Source organism: Pezoporus occidentalis, unplaced genomic scaffold (assembly GCF_034315485.1).
Source record: "Pezoporus occidentalis ecotype Australia unplaced genomic scaffold, CSIRO_AGI_Poc_V1 ctg8, whole genome shotgun sequence".
Lineage (NCBI taxonomy): Eukaryota > Metazoa > Chordata > Aves > Psittaciformes > Psittacidae > Pezoporus > Pezoporus occidentalis.
In genome coordinates, this window is record NW_026916158.1 from 13,851,461 (window position 1) to 13,875,061 (window position 23,601).

At 52.0% G+C, this 23,601-nt stretch overlaps 1 long non-coding RNA gene across 3 annotated transcripts; it reads left to right on the forward strand.

Moving 5' to 3' along the window:
- The first annotated feature begins 17,797 nt into the window (after positions 1-17,797).
- Positions 17,798-23,012, forward strand: LOC134155676 (uncharacterized). 3 transcript variants are annotated; one of them, XR_009961673.1, is made up of 3 exons: positions 18,090-18,290; positions 18,400-18,505; positions 20,071-21,904. It is a non-coding gene; the product is annotated as an uncharacterized LOC134155676 (long non-coding RNA). The 3 variants fall into 3 exon arrangements; XR_009961674.1 differs by adding an exon at positions 22,024-23,012 and having other exon boundaries at positions 18,092-18,505; positions 20,071-21,273; XR_009961672.1 differs by having other exon boundaries at positions 17,798-18,505.
- The last annotated feature ends 589 nt before the right edge of the window (positions 23,013-23,601 follow it).

The following is a 23,601-nucleotide window of genomic DNA, read 5'->3' on the forward strand; positions in this document are numbered from 1 at the left end:
CCAATTATTTCCTCCAAGAAATATCCCTAAGACGTGGGGTGAACTGCTGTGTGTCCTGCCAGGTTTTATCCACCAGTCCCTGGCTTCAGAGAGGCTGCAGTGCCCTGTAAAATACCAGTCAGCTTTGACCGCCATGGTTTGTCCTTGGTAAATTCTTCCTTTGCATTGCTCATGGCTTTGCTCTCCTCTGGGAGCAGACAAATGCCTTTCCCTTAATCCCTGATTTTTGTGGCGTTCCTTGCCTGGCAGATGAAACAAATTTCCTGGCTACTAATTGTCAGTCTCCTTTTCCAGACTCCCTCCTTTTAATTTTGCTTTGTGTTTATTTCCTTCCCTGCCAGTCCCCACTGCCCCCCCCCCCCCCCGAGCCCTCCACTGATTCGTTACGCCAGCTAGGAATTTGGCTGACTGCAATTTTATTTCTGTTGATGGTGGTGGGTTTTGAAGTGGCAGAGGCTAGCTAAGTTCGTTAGTGAATTCCCTTAATAATTCAAAACGCATGTTGCTTGCCCCGGCTGATTTGTGTATGTTGGGCTTGTCAAGCATTCCCTTACGTGCTTTTTATCAGTAAGTGTATTTACAAGGTCTTCATTACTTCCTAATTGACCATGCCTCTTCTCTTTAGTTATCGCCTTAAAGAGCAATTTAAAAAAGCAATTCAGCAACTGCCATTTTAAAGCTCTTCATTCCTTCCAGGCCCTTTCTCATTTGTTATTATCCTTCTGTCTCACTAGCACTTCTTTTCCCCCAATGTCTTTAAAAGCCCTTAATGTTCCCTGGAACATTTTATCAGCTCTAACTTATGCCACCCACTAGCTGCCATCCCTGTGGCTTCACCTGCCTCATGTCCCGGGTTTTGGTGCTTTCCCCAGGGTTTCTCAGACCCAACCCATCCAAGGAGTTGGCAGTGGGATTTCTTCCTCCATGTATTTGGGGATGCGGAGTGATGCTTCCTCTTCTGATGCCCCATGCTCCCATTTTGCATCTTATCCCAGGTCCCACTGCTGCAGGGCCAATCTTTGCCCAAGGGAGATGTCCCCTCCTGCCCCAGCAACCACTGCTCCTTTCTGGCTGTCCTCTTACATCTGTAAATCACTGCAGCAATTCCTCCCAGCTCCAAGGTCAGTCACACACTGTGCAAAACCCAGCATCTTAAATCAGTGGCTTTGGGGTATGTTCAACACCATGCTTCCCAAACCCCTCCTCAGCCCCTTCACCTTCCTGTGCTGCTTCCACTGCCCATCTCTAACTTCCCTCTCCTGATGCATCATATATTTACAGGCTGGGGAACTGGAACTAAACAAGCATTCCCTTGATTTATTCATACATTCATGGGCTTTAAGGCCAGGAGAAACTATTAGCTCACTTATCCTGACCTCCTGCATATTACAGGCCATTAAACTTCATCTGGTTATCCCCATACCAAGCTCTGTAATTTCTTTGGCTGACACGTATCTTTTTGGAAAAGCCTCAGTCTTGATGAGAGGACAGCTTTATATAGTAGTATTTTCTATCCCGTCCTTTATATATTCTATGATGTTTTATTTGGGTTTTGAATGCTGCTGTACAATGCATAGATACATTTGGGGGAATATGTGCAGTGCTGTTCAGGCATTTTCCTATTCATGTCAGCTGCATTCAAACCAGTTATTGCGCATGAATAACCAAGACATCCCCATGCCGGGCATGGTCAAGCAGCACTCTCCTCCATGCCAAGGTCCATCTCATGCCCTGCACTATGTTTGCTGCCCTCCATTAATCCACCCCAAATAGTTTTGCAGGTTTTCAGCCCTGGTGGAGAGGGAGACAAGCCTGGTTCTGGCAGACATCTCCAGGCACCCTGTGGGTTTAATGTTTTCTTTCTCTTTCCTCTTTGAAAACTGTTTTTTTTTTGTTCCTTCCCTCCCCCCTCCCCCCGTGTTTTGTCTTCTGTGGCTTATGTTCCTTGACATGTTGGCTGGTTTTGATCTTTTTTCTCTTTCTGCATTACAAAATTGTCAGCTGTGTAACCTAGAAACGGGGCTGGCTGAATGATATGTTTGCAAATAATATTTGTTAGAAGTTTATCTCTGTCTAGTTTGTGAATCATGCCTGCCCAAAAACTCATTTTGGGGATGTGCTCATAAGGAGGAGCAGGTGCCCCTTGGTGTGCTGCTGGCCACTGGCCAGCTGGGGAAATCAGGCTTTGCTCCCAGTCCCACACCAATTTCCTTCAGGACTTAGGGGGAGTCACATCACCCTCCTTTGCAGCACCACTGACTTGCTGAGCCAAACACAGATGTGTACCTTTCCCTTTTTTCTTGGGGTTTAAGCAGGAGATCCCCAAGCTGGCAGGGCTCTGTGCGTCCCACAGGGTATGCAGGCACTATTCTTCTGCAGGTCAGTAATGACTGGCTCTCCTGATCCCTCTGCCACTAATGGCACATACCAGCAGAGTACTTGTCTTAAAATGATGCTTGGGACTCAGCACAGGGCCAGGCATCATTCTTGCTCTCACTGCTGCAGTCTGAAGGAGCAGATATTCCCTGTAGCTTCTCCTTTGGGTTTTTCTTCTGTGTCCAGCTTTTCCCTTGGATCCCTTTGCTGCCAGCTTTGGCATTCCTCATGACAGCATCTTGTTGCAAAGCTGCTTCTGGACTTCAGCTTCACTCCCCTCATCCCAAAAGGCAGTTTTCACCCTCTCCTGTAGGCAGTTCATCTCCTCTTGCAGCACACCACCATCCCCTGCCTTGTGCTAGGTACATGGTCCCAGGTGTTTCTGCCAAAGTACCTCCATGTCCATCCTCATTTAATTTAAGCACCAACAAATTCTGCCAGCCATGGTGTTCATTCATCTTGTAAGCTGTCCAATCCATGCAGCCACCTCACAGCTCTCCCCGGCTGTGCAGTTAATGTGTCCCTGGGTTGGCTGAGCATCAGAGCTGGCTGGTTTTATTTATTTTTCCTGCAGCTGGCCCTGGTTTTCTGAGCAGGCATCCACCTGTGCCCTGCTGTCTGCTCCCTCCCATGGCCCAGGCCTCTCCAGTTAGGTCACTAGTTCCTAATTGCAAATAGTATTTCTATGCCTTTCTTGGGACATAGCAGTGAGGACACGCTATGGGCAATATATGCAGCGGCATCTTGGCAGTCCTCAGCCCTGTCTTTGGGAAACCTACAATATGCAAACCCTGAGATGGGGGCACACGGTTCCGTTCTCTGCTCCCTTGCACCTGCCCACCCAGAGCCTTGCTACCCAAAACCATCCTCCCTGGGGTGCCTCAGGGGCAGTTGGCCATTCAGTGCCTCTGCCCATTATCTGGGAAGAGGAAGCAGCTGGGACTGTGTAGCCCACTCCTGCTCCTAAATAGCTCTACCCAGAGATCCGCATAGGCTCCGTGGGTAACACTCGCATCTCAGTCAACACTTCATACTTCAAGTGCTCACCCTTCACTTGTTGGAGCCTGTTAATCTTGGCAATTAGCTCGTGCTCTGATGCAATTTGCATGCATGCTCTCCATCTCCCAAATCCCTCTAAGACCCCCTCGGAGCGTGTTCCTGCACTGCTGCAGCTGCCTGCTTGGCTCCGAACCAGCCCTCCCCAGCAGCGTGCGAGCCCTGTGAGGACGGCAGGCAGTTATTGAGGTGTTATGTGCACTTAGACGCCTGCTCCCTGACGTGGTTTTTTGCAAATCTGACAACAGCAGTATGTCACCCTTCTACCTCTGCCCTCCCATCCTGCTGGGAAGATCGGAGAGCCAAACGTCTCCTTCGTGTCTGTGAAGCCTGAAGGGCTGATAAAGATTCAGGGTGAGCTATCACTGGAATGAGGAGCAGGGAGAAATCTGAGCTGTATAATTAGGTACTTTGGGGACTGTATCAAAATGCAGCTGACTATAGATTTCTGTACGGTACGTGCTCTTCCGCATTGACTTTCCTGCTCCTTCTTCCACTAACGCACCGGGAGGTGGTGAGGAGGCCCTTGCCCAGGCCCTTGGAGAGGGAGTTCAGTGTGATCCCATGAAAGAGCTGAGCAAGAAGTTGGAGGTGAAGGGCAGGTTGGATAAGACTTGAAGCCTGGAGTGAAGGAACTTCAGCTGCTTGCTTCCTGACATGCTCTGGGCTGTGTGACTTTGGACCCCCTCAGTAAATAACGAGGGCTTATAGAGGGACTGCCTGGTGCCGCTGCCAGTATCTATTCCTGACAGGAATAGCCCACAGGAGCTAGCTAATGGCTTAGGTTAAAAATTAGTAATTGCTTAAACTGGTCAAAAATTGTAGCTTCCCCCCCCCCAAATAAAGACAAAGTTGAAATATCAAAAATGTCCACAAAATGGGGAAAAAAAAAGATTAAGAAATGTCAGGCTTCGCTGTCGACATTTTTGATGGAAATACATTGACATTTGAAACTCAAATGTTTAGTTTGTCAAACCAGATGGAAATGTCACACTGAGCCAAGTTGAAATGTTAATCTGCCTGTTCCCAGGAGGCTGTGGTCTCCTGTAGGACCCCCTCTTCCACAGCTGACCCCAGGATCCCGAGAGCTGCCCTATGCCTTCCACAGGAGCAAGGCTGTAGTATGTCTCTCTGTATTTAAAGGTTCAGTGTGGCTGGGCAGGCAACAACAGCTGAAATCCTTGTGGAGAGAGTCCATTCATGGGAACGGGAAGGGAAAGGTGGATTCGGTATTAGGATGCTAATCTGAGCGACAAGAAACCGTGTCCCCTCACCTGCTTCACTACAGATTCCTCCGTAGATTTGGGCAAGCATCCCTGCTGTGTCATGGTTCCCCATCTGTAAACAGGAGCAATAACTCTTCCCTGCTTTAGCTGGAAGTTGCAAGCTTAAATCCATTAATGTTTGTGAAGTGCTTGGATAGCAGAGTAATGGGGGTCTTGTAAGCACTGGAGAGAGCTGTGCTGGCCATTTGGAGATGGCATTATGTGATTCACAGTGGAGGGCTGCCTGCAAAGCCAGCAGCAGTAAATCCTCACTGTGGGGATAGCATTTGAAGTGCAGAAGTGAAACGTGAAGTGAAAGCATACAGTGTATTGAGGAATTCAGAGCGTGACTGGACTTGCAGCCCAGTGCTGGGCAGCTCCGGACTGGGTTTGTCTGGGAGAGGAGGGTTCGGCTGCCTTGGTCCCCAGAGCTTAATGCCATGGGACTGTTTGTGTACCCCAGCACTAGGGTGGGTGCAGATCTGGTGAGAGCTGGGGTTTGCTCATCCCACCTGCCACCAGCTGGGTGGTGGGTATTTCATGTTTATTATTTTTTTTAACCTTCTCCATTTGCACTGGTTGCTGGAAGTCTGATGAGAAAAGGCAAAAAGATTGGTTTGAATTCAGAAACACTTTTTGGAGAAGCAGTTCAAGGAAGTAATTTTTACTGTATTTTGTTATTGTCTGGCAAACAGATTGCCTATACTTTTTATTTGCCCTTACAGGCTTCAGTCCAGCATGCTAATGTGAGACATGATTCATTGTGTGGACAAACCTCTAATCTGTTGCTTTGTGGACCAAAACTACAGGGTCAAAGCTGTCTCCTCTCTCCTGCCCATAAACCAACATCCCTTGGGCACCATTTTCATTTAGTGATGCTGTTCTGCTGAGTTTTCTTGCCTATAATTATTAAAACCTGTGAACTACTTAAGCCTCAAGTTGCTTTTTTGGGCTGGTGACATCCAGAGCTGCCCTCACAGTGAGGGCTGTGGCAGAGGCCAAGGAGCGAAGGTGGCCCAAGATGCTCTGTCCCCACTGCAGTGTGGGCTGTCTCGTGATTATTAATGTCTCTGCTTTGCTTACCCAAGTGCTTAGATGGTTCAATAGATTTTCAGACCTGTCCTTACACTATTGTTGGGAAAGATTCATTAGGACTTTGGCTGGAAATTATAGTGACAGATAGAGCAGGGTAATTTATGGCTTTTCTTGAGGGTTGCACTATTATTCAATAAGTGTCTCCTTCCTCTACCCTCCACCATCTACTTGCTGGAAATAAATATTGCATTTACTTGCAGAAAAGTAGCCATTGATGAAGCTGTGAATGGCCTGGCGGGGCTCTTCAAGCAGCTTTGCTTGCTTTACTCCACTGGGACAGCTGCTCCCTTCCCCACTCTCATTCATCGCTGTTGTGTGCATTGCCTCCTTGGCACTGTTTCCACAAGGTCTTTCCTATCTGCTCCTTGCAAGGTCCCGGCTCACCCCAGCCTGTCCAATGGTGTTTGGCTTGGTGTATCTACAGCTGTCTCCACCAGCCTGTGATGGGGAACTCCCCAAAGCCAGTCCTAAGACTGGGCTGTATGGCTTTCAAAGCAAAGCTCCCACTGAAGTCTGGCATTTGTCAAGTGTCAAAGCCATGCCAAAAGAGCCCCAGCTGGGATGACCTGTTGGGACCTTGCTGGCATCTGTTCCCCAGCCCCTGGGGGCACCCCTGCCCGGCCATGCACCCCTACCTCCAGGCAACTGCCTCTCAACATCTGCATCTGTTTCAAAGGCACTGTAGATGTTTATCACTTTCAAGAGCTCGCTGATGTGACCTGTTAATGCTGATGAAGTCCAGCCCCTGCTCCTCTTCGCCTGTTTTGGCAGCACTAGGGAGGACTGGGGCAAAGCGGGAACCCAGGGGTGTCCCAAGCTGAGCAAATAAGCAGCTCACCCTGTCTTGGGAGACAGATGGCATTAGGGTTATGCACTAGTGGACCTTGCCAGACCAGCTGATCCTGTTCTTCCTGGGCTCCATGTGGGACTTCCCACCTTCCCAGGCTGTTTAGAGCAGCCATCCTCTGTGATGAGGATCTGATCTCCGGGGAGGGTGGCATGAGGCTTCACCTTACCTTGCTATCAGAAGGTTATTTGCCTGGATAAATGCCTGGCAGGTCTTGCCAGGCTCTTCCTCTGGGCAGTGGGGAGTGTACCTCTAAGGGCAATCCCAGCCGCAGAAATGAAGCTCTTGCTCAGCAGTTCCTGCCAGAGGAGATGCTCACCTGCTGGACCTTCTGTCTGCACCAACCCCAGTGTTTAATGATGGGCAGGTTACCCCTGAGCCTGCACAGCCCCTGGAATATTGGCAGTGCCATCATCCAAAGTGAAGCAGATAGGGCTGAGCACAACATCATCAGTGAAGGGGTGCTATTGGTGGAGGTATTGGCACCAGAGTGTTTCCCCTGTTATCTCTCACGCTTCTTTGCATTTTAACATTTTGTTTGAATTAGTGGGGCCTGTTCCTCACAGTGTGCATGACTATGCATTTGTCTACTTTGGATTTCATCTGCCATTGACTGGCCCATCCATCAAGCTCTCTTCGGGCCTTTTGAAGTTCCCTGTAGTCTTCTCTTGTTCTGAACACTCTGAGTAATTTGGGTCCTCTGCCAGATTTTTCTTATGACATTTTTCATTCTCCTTTTCTAGATCATTAAGGCATCTCTTTAACCATCTTATTAACAGTATTAATACAAAAACTCAGGGAGTCTCCCTGCGAGTACTGTAGCCTTCTGCAAGGTAGCCCTCATTAACATACACTGGTTTGCCTCTTTGTTTCCAGCCATTAGAGTTACTTTTTCCATTTGCTTTGCAGCATTTAATTCCCCTTAATAGCCTCTTGTAAGGGACCTTGTCAAAGAGCTTTTAAACCCCAAACACATTATGTCAAGTAGTTCTTACTTCCCCCTTCTGACATGGGAGAAAGCATCCTAGCAGATTAGAGGCATGAACTTCCTTTCAGGGAGCCAGGACAGCTCGCCCCTCTCTTACTTAGTTAATTTATAGATTTTTAAATTCAGCTTCTTATGAGCACCTTCATCTCTAACCACCAATTCAATTCTCGCAGCCTTAAAAAGAGACTTGTCTCTACACCTGCCGGAGAGCAGACTATTTCCTTTGATGGCTCTTTTGTTAGCAGCCAGGTCACTCGGTGAGGGAAAGCTGTCAGAGCATTTGGGTATTTCCCTTTCAACTTCAGCAGCTTTGTGCTGGACGGATGGGTACAATGTCTGCTCCTTTGGCATTGCTCTTTGTAGAAATACTTCATTGTTATCACCTGAAAATAATAGGCATCTCTCTGCTGTCCCTGCTAGGCACCAGCGGGTTTAAAAGAAATCCTCCTCGGCTCTTCTGCAATGCCTTTGCCTGACCTGTCTCTTCCCATCACACCCTGGCGATGCTGGCAAGTCAAGTCACGCACCTAGGGCCGAGGGAGGAGGATGGGGCTGATAAGATCCAGGCCCAAGCTGGGCTGTCTCTGCATTAAAGGTACAGAGTAGAAACCTGTTTCACCCACCACTGTGTGATTCATGCCACTTTGCTCCTGTGAATCATCCCAGCTGTTGTGTAAGGTTTATGCCGCTAGCACTATGGGGCTGTATTTTCTGTGGCTTTTATAAAGATCTCCACAATTTATATGTGCTGCTCCTGCCTGTACTCCCTTTATTCAAGGTTTTAGGATTTACGCTCCCTTTACCTGGTACGCTGGGAATGGTGCTGCGGGCAGGATGATCCTGGGGCCAAGACGCTATTTATTGTTGTGTAAACAATCCAGCCTGTGGTGATTTCTGACCACAATGAAGGGAAAACCACAGTTTTTCTCTCCAACACCAAAATCCATGAATCCTTAAACAGGAGGAAGGATTTCCCCTAATAGCACATGTTGGTGAAGACATTTAAGAATATGTGACAGCTTATAAGATGAGGAAGTAAGATGGTTTTGGGGCGGTGGAGGGGATTCCAAGCTCCTCCACTGGGAGTTCCTGCAGCTGCCAGACAGCAAAACCAACCGCACTTATGGGGTAACCCCCCACTCCTGCCAGGGTACCCCGTGCCTGAGCAGCCAGGGAATTCCCTGGCACAACCACCAGCCCTGGTCAGGGCTCGAGGTTTTGTGTTTCTAAGCAGCATGTGATGACTTCTGCCTAAGCTTCTCCAGACAAACCTTTTGTGCCAAATTACCTGTCTAGCTGGGCTCTTATCTTGGTGTTTATTACTGCCGCCTCTTGCTGTCAGCACTGTTTATAGGTAGTGGAACTGAAACCCTATGAAAAGAAATTTCCTCCTCCTCCTCTTTTCATTCAGATCTGTGTCTCTTCACAGAGCCACGGTGAAAATTCAGAGTGCAAAGTAATGTCAGGCCCCAAGGATGTCTTCCCGCACCTGCATTCCAGTTGGTGAAGCGATGTTGCATACTGTGCACCCTGGGGGCAGGTTTGGGCTGGGGGGCATGCACTCTGGGCCTTTTTTTTACCTGTTGTAAAAATATTTGTAGAGTTGCAGCAGGCTGTAAAGAGTGATTTTTGGGGAGGGAGGAGCACGGCTGATACCGATTAGGCAGGAAATGGCTCAGGGTGGATGGCATCCATATGGGAGAGCTGATAGATCTGGCGTCTAGCAGGCATCACTTGATGGATCCACTGATAACCTGGCAGCAAAACAGACCTAGCCTCTCTGATTCCCTGCCAGCAGCTGAGCCGCAGCCTGCTTGGTTGGCCTTCATTAACACCTTTCTGCCATGGGAAACTGCTGCCCTGTCCTGGGGACCAGTGGCCCCACGGTGCCCCCAGGGGGCTCCTCCGGCTGGTCCCTAAGGTGCCACCTGCCATGAATGCTGCTCTGGTTCCTTCCCTTTGAAGACTCCAAGTGAAATCTGGTCGGAGTTTAGGGAGGCAGGAGGGCAGCGTGCGGAGCAGCCTGCATCCTTGGGATAAAAAGTTTTGCTTTGCAGCTCTGGAAAGAATCAGTGGGTTTTCACGCCAGGCTCCTGCCTTGCATTGGAGACAGATGGGGAGTGCAAAACACAGGGAAGGCAGCTGGCAACTCCTGCAGTGCCGAGGCTGGCTTGCTCACGGGCATGGGTCTTGCTCCATGTCTTTCTTCAGATGGTGTAATTTCATGACCCATCTCTCATGCACCTCCATGATGTCCAAAGCCTGTATGGAGGTGGTGGAAAGCCAGTGGTCCAGATGTGCCACAGGAGGCCCTCAGGGTGGGGTGGCCAAGAGCCCAGAAAGGTCTCCCCATTCTGAGGAGAGCTGGCTCATGCTGCCCTACAGTGCCTCTCCCTCTCTGGAAGCTGGCAGCAAAACCAAGATGGTTTCATATAAAAATCAGAATGTAGCAGGGTGCTTGTTGGAAAGGAAGCAAGATGGAGAAAATGGTCATGTAGCAGTGGGCAATGGTCCCTTACGTCCCTTGCATCCCTTGCAAAGATGAATCGGAGATCTGGGAGGCAGCAGCCACCCCGTTTGCTGGCTAGTGCTGCTTAGAGTCTACAGCCCCCTTCACCAACCCTTGAGTATGCAGATAAAATGCAAAGCATGAGACTGAGCTCTGGTATTGTTTGACAAAAAAATTGGCAGGATCCCTTCCTGCACGGCTGTCTCAATAATATTTGGGGTGGCAATGCTGTCAGCCCAAGCTCAGCTTCCTTCCATGTTCCAAATAGGTCCAGGGCAGTGGAGGGTCCTAGCAGCCACCTCCTCAGGTTCCCCATGCCATCCCTCTATCCCTCACTGCTCCTGCCTGGCAGCACTCAACACCCATGGGGTTCCCTGGTGCGGTGGGACTCAGCTCTGCTTGTGCCAGTGACAAGCATGTGCTCAGAGAACAACCAAGCTCTTGGCAGGAGGTAAGCTATGTAAGGATTGCTGTAAAGCTGCCTGGGGTTATAGCAAATTTGATGGCTAAAATACAGATCCCGAAATCCCTGGCAGCCCTCTGCTCCCTGGCTGAATTAGTCACGGGGGGAGCTGTTTGCTCTCTCACCTGGGTCACAGCCTCCTCGGCTGAGAGTCTGTACTCTAATTTCCCTGTGGTTATTTCTGTGATAACTTATTTCAGGCTTTTATGATGCTTACAAATTGGACAACATCTTAAAGCATAATTCAGGCCTTAACTGGCTTTAAATGTGTGTGATTTTACAGTGATGCATAAAATATTTTTAAGTGTTGGTAAATTCCAGGTCCTGGAGCTCTGGATGGATAGGGATGGATGGAGGGTCCAACTTGGAAAGGCTTTTGGAGACACAGGCTAGGAACCAGCAGTAAGAGTTCTTTACAACCATAAGGATCTGTGTGATTTGAGCAGTCTGTAGAGCATGTGATGAAGTGTGTGTAAGTAGTGAGTCTGCATCACCTCTTCCCCTTAAAACTGGTTTAATCTGTGATTTGTACACAATAGCTGTGGAGCTGGGCACTTGACCCTGACAGATGAGAGGTGCTGTGGTGGAAAGATGGCTCCTGGGAACTAGAAACACAAAGAAGCAGATGAACTGGAGTGAAGGTGCATTCCTCAGGAACACGAATGAAGGTTGCAGGAGCTGGTCATGTGAACTGTCCTGTGCCTTTGCACAGCTCTTCACCAAACTCTTCCTGCTGGGGAAGGTGGCTGCTCTGGGGACACCAGAGCTAGAGCTCTGGCCACAGGCCAACATGGGCAGGAGGCAAACCCCACCCCCACTCAAGGATTTTGAGGTCTGCGATATGGGCACAGGAGTGGAAGTGGGCCGCAGCTGCCCTGCCTCTTGCCTGGGGCAGGCGCAGGGTCTGGCAGAGGCATGGTGGGTCCCATCGTTCATGTGAGGCTGTGGCTGTGTGGGGGTCTGGCTTGCTGCCACATACGTTAGAAAGCAACCAAGCAAGAACAGCATCCCAGAGGCAGCGTGCGGGGATGGATAGAGAGGAAGTTTCTGTTATGTACTCCCTTTGCTAATGAGATGGCAGGAGGCATTACTCTGGCTGGGATCGGATTTGCCAGTACTGACAGAACTGGAGCTGCTAACAAAGCGCACGGTCCTGGGGCAGAGACACCTGGGTGGATCAAACTGCTGAGACCAAGCAGGGATTTGGTCGTTGTCCTTCGCAAGCAGAAGGGGTGACCCATCTGGCTACCATGGGGGAGAAGTCAAGGGAAACAGCTGTGTAGAGAAGAAATGGAGGGAAGAGTCGCGTCCCAAAACAAACAAGATCCCACAGTGAGGAGATGGAGCTATTGAGCAGGCACTGCTGTCAGCAGTGAGGTGCTGGGGCAGATGCTGCTTCTGAACAGGGAGGCAGGAGAGCCATCCCAAGCAAACTGGCTGTGACAGGAGGTGACGTCTTGGTGAGCAGAGCTCAGGGAGATGGGTGCTCTGCTGATGTCACACCAGCCTACCTGTCCTCATCTCTGGTGCCTGGAGTGGCTAGAATCTATGTGAGTGTTTGCATTTGCAAAAATAACTCTGTTGTCTTGCTCTGCCGTTTCATGAAGGTGCAGGAATTTTACTGAAATGCAGTCCAAAGAGAGGCCTGGCATTTTGGCTGTTATTTCAGGCACATAAGGGAGATGATATTGTCAAGTGCTCCATCTCAGGAGAGTGATGTTGTGGAGGTGGCCAGAGGCTGTGGGGAGGTAGAAGAGTTGGGGGACCCCTCGGCATGACAGGGTTGGCAATGCAGAAGCTAGAGGAGCTCTTTGGCATGTGGTCTGCCATCATAATAGCACCCACAGCCAGGCTGGCCAGCTTCTCCTTTTTGCTGGGCTTGGATGACAGCGGCCATCAGTATCATCACCAAAGCCCACAGGAGCTTTCCTGCTTGCCTCTCTTCCAAAAAAAGCAAATTCCAGCCCACGGGAGAAAGCTGAGCATAATGGAAGAGATGTTGTGATGATGCATCATCTCACTGACACTTACCCATGTCTGCAGGAGGAGGGACCCATTTGAGCAGGTGCCCTGGCCAGGCAGCCCTGAACCCCTGTTGCAGGAGGTGCAGGGGCCACCTGCTCTATTGGCAGTGGGAGCTTTCATAACCCCATCAGTGGAGCAGGAGAGAGTGCTTAATTAATGTCCCTCTGGAACAGATTGCTCCAGGAGATGCTGCTGATCCCTGGGTGACACTGCGAGAAAGCTCCTCAGGGACAGGCAGAGCTGCGGGAGCTTTTCCTGCGTGCACATCTTGTGCCCATAAAACATGCCAAGCTCCTGCAAGGCTGCCCCAGGGGCTGGGAACCAGTGAGGCTGTTACCGGTCTCTGGCCATGTGCTGCCAGCAAGCACAGGGTCCCTAATGGTAATGTTTATGTATGAGGCTCTGGGTGTTATTAGCTGGAGGGAGCCTGAGGATGGAGTGTGCATCTGAAGGAGGCTTTCCCCATCCCTGAGCTCCTGCGGGGCAGGTTTACAGTGAGAGGGGAGCATCCTGGAGAGGTAACAAGGTGCTGACAAGAAAAGGTTTGTCTTTCTGGATGGTGTTTCACAGTTCCCCACAGTGTTGCCCCATCTCCATGGGGAGAGGGGGAGCGCCGAGGCAGGGAAGCACTACGGAAGCGAGGGCTGGTCCCGTTCGCAGGAAAGGGTTCAGGAGATGCTGGCTGTTGGTATGAATTCAGCCAGGCTCCGCCATAAGGAAGTGATTGAAGCTTTCACGATCTGTTTAACCAGTGACATATGTTTCCTGCAGGCGTGGCGGCGGGCTGCATGCCGGCGGATGAGATACGGCCGCGCGGGCGCTCGCCCCTGCCTGGCTGTGCCGGCGCGGGGTAGGGCTGGCCCCATCCCCACAGCCGCGTTTGATACGGCCATGGGCCGCCTCTCCCTGTGTGGGAAGGGGAAATTGCTCTCGCGGCAAAGGGAAATAAACATGAGGAGACCAGCCCTGACAAAAAAGCGAGTGTTTCTCTGGTTTGAGGCCCCGCTGCAGGCGAGAGCCACAGGATGCACGGCGGAGCTGGGGATGAAGGAGGGGAAGCTGGAGCTGTGGTGGTGTCTGAGAACTCCCTCTCGCTTACGAGGGGTCTCTCCCTCCGGGTCTCATCTCAGCTTTCATCGCTGAGACATCAGAGGGAACAAGAGGGGGGAGCCATGCATTGCAGAAAAGGTCTAATTGCCCTAGTGAGCCTAGGCAAGGTTCTCCAACAAATTTAGCAGTAGCCAATGTGGATTGAGTGCTTCCCCAGGGAGGGGACTATCACCTGGAAATCACAGCAGCTGAGCACCCAGGTACTGGTACACAGGCTCAGGCTTGCATGGGTCCCTACTCCATCTTTACCTGTAACCCTCAAGCTCTTTCTGCCCCATCCTTCAGCACAGAAGCAATTCATACGGTAAAAGACAGACTTGGGTGCTTTGGGCCAGGAGCATACCAGGGTTGTGAGGTGCTGGAGTGCCCTGAGTATGGGGCTCACCCTTTCTGATGCTGCTACTACAAGTCTGACGGGCTGCAGGTCTGGTGGAATGGTCATGGAGGCTGTGCTAGGGCAGGAAACACCAACAAAGCTCCCCAGAGAGAAAAAGTTTTGTCTCTGAATAGCCTAATGTGTCCCCACAGAGACTGGGAAGGAGGCAATGCCAGTGGGCTGGGTCCACTGGGGATGCCATGAACTGGGCAGGCTGGGGTGGGGATGACAGAGACAGCATACAGCTGTGAAGCCATGAGGAAGAGGATTTGGACGTTATGCAGCAGCTGGAAGCAGAAGTGGTGATGGTCCCCAGGTCTGAGAAGGGTGTTGCTATTGGCTGCAAGCAACTAGGGTCTTCAACCCACAAGGCAGAAGCTAGGGGCAGTGGAAGGAAGACTTCAATGGTAATTGAAGTCACGCAGGAGGCTGAGCTGGGGAAAGGGGAGAGAGCAAAGCACTGAGAGAGACCCATGGCCAAGCGCGCTGCGGGCGACCAGGAGGGGTGCTGGCCTTGCCAGGGGAAGGGGTCCACGGTGGCCAGCAAAGCTGACCCCCACCAGGCCCCCTGCACAGCCTGGAGCCCAGCCAGGCTGGGAACAGAGACAGATTTGTGGTGGAGGTTGTACACTTGGCATGAGAGCACAGGGAAGGAGCAAGGGAGGGAAGGGATAAGCAGGTCTTACAGATGAAAGCCCTGAGAGCTCCACTGTCATTCCACAGGGCCAACATCAGCAACCTGATGGCTGTACCAACAGGAAAAGGGGAGCCAGGAGCAGGTCTTCCCATGCCTTACTAGGGATTTTGGCTCTAAAATGCAGCCTTCTGAATCCTTAGCTCTGGGGCAGAGAGCTCCCTGCACTGCAGCTCCCCAGTTCTCCCATTAGCTCCTACATCGTTCATCAACCAGGCACTAGGGAAGCTGGAAGTCCTGCACTTACCTCTGGATTAACCAGCACTGGAGCAGCAGTAGTCCTTCCTCACTGTGTGCCTTTGCAACAGGGCAAGGTGATTTTATGAAAGGAGTCATCTTTTTTTTTTTTCTTTTTTTTCCTGAAGTTTTTTAAATGAGTGTTTTTATCCGCACGTTGCTGAGTGTTCACGGCATTTATCTGCAAGACTAAAGAGGCTTCTTGGAGTAGTTGGGAACATCTCCCTGCTTGGGTTCAGGACCCTTCAGCTTATGCCCATTAGTTTTAGTGCAGATGCCGAAAGAAACCTTGCTTTTGGAAACTGGGCTGAGTGGATGAGACACCTCGAGCCCATGAGTGTTTTGGTTGGAGCTGTTGTGTCAGGGATCAGCGTTAGCCTCATGAAGTTTCAGGGCTGCAGCCAGCAGCAGCCAGAGCTCTCCCCATCAGGGGGCTTCCCGCTGGCTCACCATATCCGGGGCTAGACGTCCCAGCCCTGCGCTCGTCAGCAGATAGGCACGGTTCACTGTGAGTGGATGTGGTTTGTTCCAGCAGTGCGTTGCCTTCACGTGTTACAAATCAGCGCCGGGTTTCTCAATGGTTTTGGCACCAGGCAGGTGCCGGGAGCACGTTGCAGGGAGGGGAAGGGCAGGGGAGCAGCAGAGGTGGAGCAGGTGGACTGTGCTCTTCCAGCTCTGGAAAAATGCCCCTGCTCCTGGAGGATAACCTTTGCAGGGAGAGCCGGCGTCGCTTTGCCCTGCTGGCAGTGTGGCAGTGAGCTCTGCAGTGCCATAGCTGTGCTCGGGCACACAGAGCGCCACGGCAATGGGCATGCTTTTCCCAAAAGCTGCTCCTTGGCAGGCACTGAGGTAGCCTGCTCTGACAGCCTGGGATGAACAGTGGGTAATCGTTTTCCATGTGACTGCTAGAGATGCCTAAATAATTCATTAATGGTTTGGGGAAATAAAAATATTGTGCAATGAGTAATTGCCTGTGAATGACGCTGTGCATTGCTGCAGCAGGTCACGGGCGGCCGCAGCAGCGTGGCATTAGCAGTGCGGTGTGATGCAGACTGTTTCCTCTGGGCTTTTCATTCCCTTTTTTGTTTCCTTTCCACATGAACTTTCCTGCCTCTAGCTCTGTGCAAACGTGAAGGCCTTTTGTTTCCCAGGGAGCTGGGGTGAAGTGAAGGGACCAGAGCGTGGGCTGGCAGCACAGGATGTGGGGAGCAGGCAGGGGCTCGTAGGAGCACCACAACCATGCTCTGTGTCACATGAGGGAGAAGAAGAGCCATGAGGACAGCAGTGGTTCCTTCCCACAAAACCCCCACTTCCAGCAACGGGACTGATAGTACCATGCCAGGCAGAGCCCCCCCCACAGCCAGTCCCAATGCACTGGTGACAAAGGGTTCCAGGCATCCTGTCCCAGGCCCAGCCATGGGCAGAGTAAAGGCCCAGGTGCTTTATCCTGATAGTGGAACTTCTGTTTCTCAAAAGGGGGTCCGGGAAGCGTCCGCAGCTGCTTGTGCATCCCCAGCTGCTTCTTTGTCTCCAGCATGTTGCTGTGTTGGAGGTAGTGGTCTGAAAGAAGGGCTCTGGCACCCCATGGGCACCCCAGTGCAAAGTACAGGAAGCACCCATGCTTCTCTACATGTCTCTGGGTGATCATCACACCAGGGCTGAACTTTGAGCACGATGGGGAGTTCATGCCCCAGCGTTAAGCTGCAGCTTGTGTGGGCTACGGGAGGAAGGCGATGCTGCATCCCTCCCAGCTCCTGCTTGTCGCTCTATTAAATTTACATTTTAACATGAGAACAGCTGTTTCATGGTACCTGTAACTGTGTCATTTACACAGTCATGCACACAATCCTGCTGAAAACAGCATTACTCACTGCAGCAGCAGTTTGCTGTCTTTGCAGGTACTGAGCGGGTGGCTGGGGAAGGGATGCCAACCCCTGGGTCAGACCACCCTGGCAGCTCATGGCATGGAGTGCTCACAGTCCAGTGCAAGAGCAGGATGAACCCATCTCCATCCTTATGAACTCAGGCCTCCATGCTGCCACTGAGCCCTGAGGATGGGATACTTGATGCACATCAAGGGACAGAGACAACAACTGTTGGCCATGCTCAATAGTGCTTTGTTCTTGGCCCAGGAAGCAGTGAAAATCCTCCTGCTTTGAAGCCTGAGGAGGCCTTTTTATTATATCCAGGGCTTCTGGAAAAAGAAACTGCAAGTGCTTTCCCACAGCATGATAAAAAGCTCTCTTGGCTGAGACCACACCAACTTGTTACATATGAGAACAGTGAATCAGTGTGCATGGGGCTGAGCTCAGTGCTTGTGCAGCCACTGGAAATCACTGGTTTCCAGGGTGTGTGTAACGGGGGTTTGGAAGAGGTGCATGTTGACCTTGCACTCTCCCCAGAGACCTGGCAGCTGTGGTGCCTGGTCCACATGGTGCTTGGTGCACAGTGGCCATGGCGAGCAGCAAGAGGGGTGGAAGGATAGTGGGCACATCCCTCCACGTGCCCCTGCCAGCAGGTAAGTCCCAGGCAGAGCTGAGGCATGCACGCACCCTGGCTTTGTGTTGTAACAGACTATTGTCTAAGAACAATACAAATGATCGGCTAATAGGGAAAGCACCCGGCAGATGAGAGGTGTTTAGGTTGGGTAGGAAGCCAGGCTGTAATTTAAAACAGCCTGGTGTGGGTTGAGAGGTCTGGTGCTGGCTGGGGAGCATGGGGAGAGGCAGGTCACGCAGTGGGAGGGAGCCCATGAACATTCCATGTTTGCATCCAACAGTGGGCAGCTGTGGGCGAGTGCTGGGCTGCATGGTGAGATCCGCTATGCTCGCACACATGGCAGTGATGTTGCTGGGTAGGAAAGCTGACAGGACACCCACAGCTGTGAGGGAGCCCTGGGGTTGCTCTCCATCCCTTCCCATGAGGCTGGGGCACAGGAGGTCCTCCCTAGCACAGCCCCCAGCCCGGCTGGAAAACTCCTAAATGGTGAGGCTGGCCTAATTAGTCTGCTTAATCTTCCCCCATAAATCACTTCTCCTTGCCCCCTGCAGACTATCGGCAGCATCTGAAGTCATTAGTTAATTTAAATCTGGGAGTTCACACGCTGGCTTATCAGGAGCTACCTCTGTTCCCGCTAAGCGCTTGCTCAGTGCCTTCTCTGGCTCCTAGATCCTATCTGCGCCTGCTTTGAAGCGATGATGGGCTGCCGAGCAGGCGAGGCACGCTGCCTGCTTCCCTGCCTGCTGGCAGGTGGGAGGGGAGATGGATCCTGCTTCACCCCCTCCCTGTGCTCCCCTTTTTGAACTGCTCCTCTGACTCATCCATTTCATTTATGTTTCCACCTTCGTTTCACGCATAGCAATTTGCCAGAGCGCTGGAAGGAGAAGGTGGCTCCAGTGATGCTGCTGCAGCTTCCCCAGCTGCAAGGGGAGATGCCCGGGTCCCATGGGTGGGCTGGCAGCCAGGTGAGCGGGGTCCTGGGGAGGGAGGCTGATGGGCACCCAGCCCCTCCCAGCACCCAGCAGGGATGTGGGGAAAGCTGGGACTGCTGCTGGGGGGACATGGGGATGTGGGGTTTCTGCTGGGGATCCTACTAGTGGCCTGTATTGCCCATCGGTCTTCCTGTCATCTCTCCACCCTCATCCTTTTCCTATGCCCTGGGTCTCCAGCCCAGCGTGAACAGGACTCCCCAGGGTTCTGGGGTGGGATGTTTCCTCCTGCACGGGGATCAAGGCTTCATAAAGTGAGCTGTGCTGTGGCCTGGGTGCACACCCATCCTTGCAGCTGTACAACCGAGCTGTGTGGGAAGGCAGCCGTGAGCCGGAGGGTCTCCACAGGGCAGGGTCTCCACCAAAGTTCAGCTCTCGCTGCAAGGAGGGAGCAGGAAAGAGGGGTGGGCAGTGAGAGGGAGGTAGCCAGGATAGGGACACCCAACAGAAGCTCGCAGCATCAGGGTCTGGCAGCTCCTGGCTGTTTCTCCAGGTGGTGCTGGGAGGGGCCAAGTCATCCTGGCTGTCCTGTGCCACTTTTGCACCCCCAGGCAGGCAGCACCGAGGCTGGGGGACTCCTGCCTGGCAAAGCAGATCAGGGAAGCCCCATCCCACTTCAGCACTGCTGGGGTAGCTCCATGAGAGCACAGCAGCCAGACACCCCACACGCACAGCACGTGTGGACCATGGTCCCTGGGAAGGCTCTGGCTGCCTGCATGGGCTGGCATCTCATGCAGGGGTGCGGGCGAAGCCACAGACATGGAAGGAATATGTCCTTCTTCTGCACCCTCTGCTTCTGCTGTTGCCAGGAGGGCAACAGATGACTGCTCTCCCTGGGACATGCCAATCCAGGCTGCACCCAAGGATGCTTTGTGCATCCCTCAGGCACGGTGACTGACAGTCCAAAAAAGCTAGAGCAGCTAGCTTTTTGGGGCTGCATCTTTGGCCAGAGCACCCTGATCAGGCCACTTTAAAGGATCCTGGCTGCTCAGCAGGCAGCCCTGCTGCCAGGAGTGGTTGCAGTAGGGGAGATGGTGCTTTTGCTTCCCAGCTGGCTTTGTGGCTGTCCTCTTCCTCTTGCTTCCCTCATTCCAAAGGGGAGCTGCAGCCGTGTTTGGTTTTGTAGTCCAAGCTCTGGATTTATTGCTTCCAGGTCTCTGTGTGTTTGTTCATTAAATGAAAGACGGCTGGGTGAGCCTACTTTCCACTCCTTTGGCGCCCCTTTTACAGCCCAGAGAGTGTCCTTCAATCATGGGATGATGCCTCCTTTCATGTCTCACAGGCACCCAAACACCCAGCTGGGCCACGAGTGGGGAACGCATCTGTATAGAGTTATGTCCTGTGAGACATGTCCCAGTGCCCCCGGTCAGGTGTTAACCTGTGCCGTGGGTGATGGGGATAATGTGGTTTTGGGCTGAGAGTGAGCAGGGGGCAGGTGCTGGTACCACTCAGTGCACCTCGCAGGGCACAGCATGTGGGGGGCATAGAGCACCAGCCAGGGGGCCGTGGCTGAGCTGGCTCGCATTGTCCCCTGTCCCCAGGCTGATGCTCTATTCTGCTGCGGCTGGAAGACATGAGCTCCCGATTAAAGGATATTTCAACCAGACGGAGGGGCTGCGTCTGCCGGGGAACGTGCAGCAGGAGGGGACGGAGACAGGACGCGTGAGAGACGAGAGGAGAAAGCAATTTACGCTGGAATGTAAATACGGCAGAGGCACGCTGCGCCGCGGGGCGCGTCGCTCCCTCCTGGCCCTGGGACCAGCGTGAGAGCTTGCCTGCGACAGCTCAGACCTCTTCCGTCCTTGCCGCCGCACGGGAGAGCCCACGTATCGCCTGGGCACTGCGCAGAAGTGAGGAGAAGGAGGAGGGTTAGAGCCTGTTGCAGCAAGCCAGTCCCACCGCTGCTGCTCCTGCTTTCCACAGTGAGGGACCACAGGTCGCATGTCCACTGGCAGAGGGATAGAGTCTCAGCCATCCCCTAATAATCCTAAGAATCAATAGCAGTGTCTCTAGGCCCCCTGAATGTGCAGAACAGCTCAGAATTAAGAGAACTTGTTAGCGGGATTAACTCTGAAACCTAGTGACAACACTTTAAGTATCTGTGCTATCTATATCCTTGCTGCTCATTCTAGCAGCCAGCTCTTCCTGATGAGCTTTACTTAAATGCACTAGGTTTGTCCTGTAAGAGCAATCTCTGTGGATAAAGAAGTGAGGTTTAAAGATGTAAATATTCTGTGAGATATACCAATTTAAATGTCTTTTGTTGTTTCTTAGCCCGGCGTCCAGGGATAAGTGTCTAAGGAAGCAAGGAAAGATCCTCTAGATTGTGAGACAGACAAACTTTATTAAAAGAAAAGACCAAATAAAATAAAAATACAATTATTTTATTTTTTTTCCTTAAAAAATACTGAATTTGTAGAAGTTTCCTTCTGCTCACCCTGGGCAGTGTGAGCCCAGCTGGGCAGCAGGTCAGGTTCATCTACTCCTCTCCCATTGCAGAGCATAGCTGGGGGAAGCCATGCCCTCGTTGGCAGATGTCAGAAGCAGCGGCACAGGGTGAACCCCAGCCAGCCCCCTCACTACTCAGGGCAGAGGGTTCATGGCAGGTGACAAAGAGCCTCAAACAAGTCCTTAGAACACCCAGCTCAGGCTCGCAATGGGCTCTTCTTCTGCCCCAAGGCTGGACCCCAATGCAAGGATCTGAGCTCAACGCAGATGTTGAGAGAATTCACACCCCAAGGCAGGTTGGTTTGGGGTTGGTTTTTTTTTAATCTTCCACATGGCTTTTTTTTTTTTTCTTTTTGAGGCAGGAGTAATAACTGCTAAAGATGCATATGGAATTTGAATATGAATGATAAGAACAGCTGTGTATATCTATTATGAATGAACATAAACAGAAATGTATAAACTGAGATTTGGGGGCTTTTGGAAGAATTAGTGCCTTTGTTCCTGGATTTTTTTTCCTATCAAAGTTTGAACCAAAGCCCATTAGCCTGGACTTCCCCACAGCCGACCAAGCCAGGAGCTTCATTTCACCCTGGCTCCGAGCCACACTGAATTCTCCTCAACAGCTCAGTGAGCCCTAATCCTAACAAATTTACCCAGAGAAGTAGGTCTCTTATTACACAGACTAATTTGAATGCTTTCCAAGGTTAATTTCTGCTCCCTCTCTCCCTCTCCAAATGCGCTTGCCCCTCCGGAGCCAGCTCCCCCCTTCCCCAGTCCCCTCAGCTCCCCGTTAGCGCCAGCCCAGGGGGAGCAGCCCCTTCACCACCGCGATGTTTTTTAAACGAGGAAATAATGTGATGTGCGTCGCTGGGTCCGGGCTCTGCCCGGAGGGTTTCTTAATGCCGAGCCACTTCCTTCGCAAATTAATTGCAACTTTGGTTGGGCAAAAATAGCCCTGGAAGCCCCTTTCCCATAGGCTCTTCCGCATGTGATATTAGTTCACAATCTGATTCCTGCGAATCCATTTTCTTCCTTCCCCTCCCCAGCGCGCCGATGACTGCCTGAAAGGGTGCAGGCAGGATGAGCCACAGGCGAGGCAGCTGCACCGGGGCGAGGGGACCATCGCTGCCGCAGGCTCCGGCTCTCGCTTTGCAGCAGACTGTGCAACCAAACCCAGCGTGGGGAAATCGAAACCCGGCTCAGCTGCCAGATCCATTAGGGAAGGAACCGGCCGTGCCTGGTGGATGGCTATCACGGGAGAGGCGGGGGTGCTGCCGGTGTGGTAGGGGCGCACAGCGGGGGATTAAATGGGATAGTTAGGTGGAAAAGGTGTCCAGAGGAGCCAGGAGCCTACCCCACCCACCAGCAGGGCTGGATGTGTTCCCAGGGATGCTTTCTGCTGGCTTTAAGCTGCAAGAAGCAGAGCTTTTCCCTAGCAGCCATACCCGGGGTTTGCAGTGGGTCACTGCAGGCGTGGAACAGCAGCCTGGCAGCCCTGGGACAAGGGTTTCCCACACACTCGAAGGCAGGGTGGTCTGCCCATCTCCCAACTGCCACGGCAGCTGAGGTTCACCCTGCTTGTTCTGCTTTACTCACATTTTATTTCTTTATACTCAGTTAGTGCTTTTATATTTGCTCATCTGAGCACCACAGGCAGCACAGCATCCCATCACCCAGGCAAGGAAGGGGATGGGATGTGCCCTGCCATGCCAGGGTGGTTGAGCTGGGCTGAAGTGCCAGGAGGAGAGAAGAACCAGGAGCAGCACCAGGCTCTTCCAGGTGGTAATGCCACGAAGGTGTCCTCTCTGAAATGCCACTGCAGGTCACGTTTGCTGCCACATCCTGATGCTAGTTAACCTCCTGTTGCAGCTCCCTGTCTTCGTGAAGCCATGGTGCCCAGCGGTCATCTTGCCGAGTGGATACCCATGTTTGATCATTTTGCTCCAGGCGTACGAGCTGCACGTATCAAAGCTGAGCCACATCTTATCTCCTGGCTGTGTTCCTGTCTGTTCCCAACTCGGGATTCCTGGCTGCAGAGTACTCACAGCAGTTTCCCGACACTGTGTCATGGTGGATTTGAGGTGCCAGGCTTTTTCGGGGGGAGGAGCCCTGGGGCAGGTCTCTGCAGTGCAGGTCAGAGGGACACCAAATTTAGGTTGAAGAATGTGGATCACAGCAGCCAGGGCACAATCCCATGAGGTCACAGGGGGCCTGTGCCCCCCTTACCCACTGAGGTCCCATGAGCTGCTCCTGCCCCACTGCATTGGGGAAGGTCCAGGACAAACTCTGTCCTGCAGAGCAGGTGGTGAATGGGCCCAAAGAACAGAGGAAGAAGATGCTTGGTGCAGGATGGGCACTGGCATCTTGTTACCAGCTTTACTGCAACTAAGCGTGGAGGTTGGTGCAAAGAGGCAGGGCATTTGCTTTTAGAAATACCAAACTTACTGAGAGTTGTGGTGGTGAACACTGAAAGAGGAAGTTTTAGAAGGGAAATAAAATGCTAATGCCTCAGGGCTTAAGTTGATCCTCGGTGCAAAAGCAGGAAAGTAATTAGCACTGTAGGTGGGGAAATAACCAGCGTCAAATGGAAGCAGGGAAAGGGCAGGTTGAAGGGGCCACGAAGA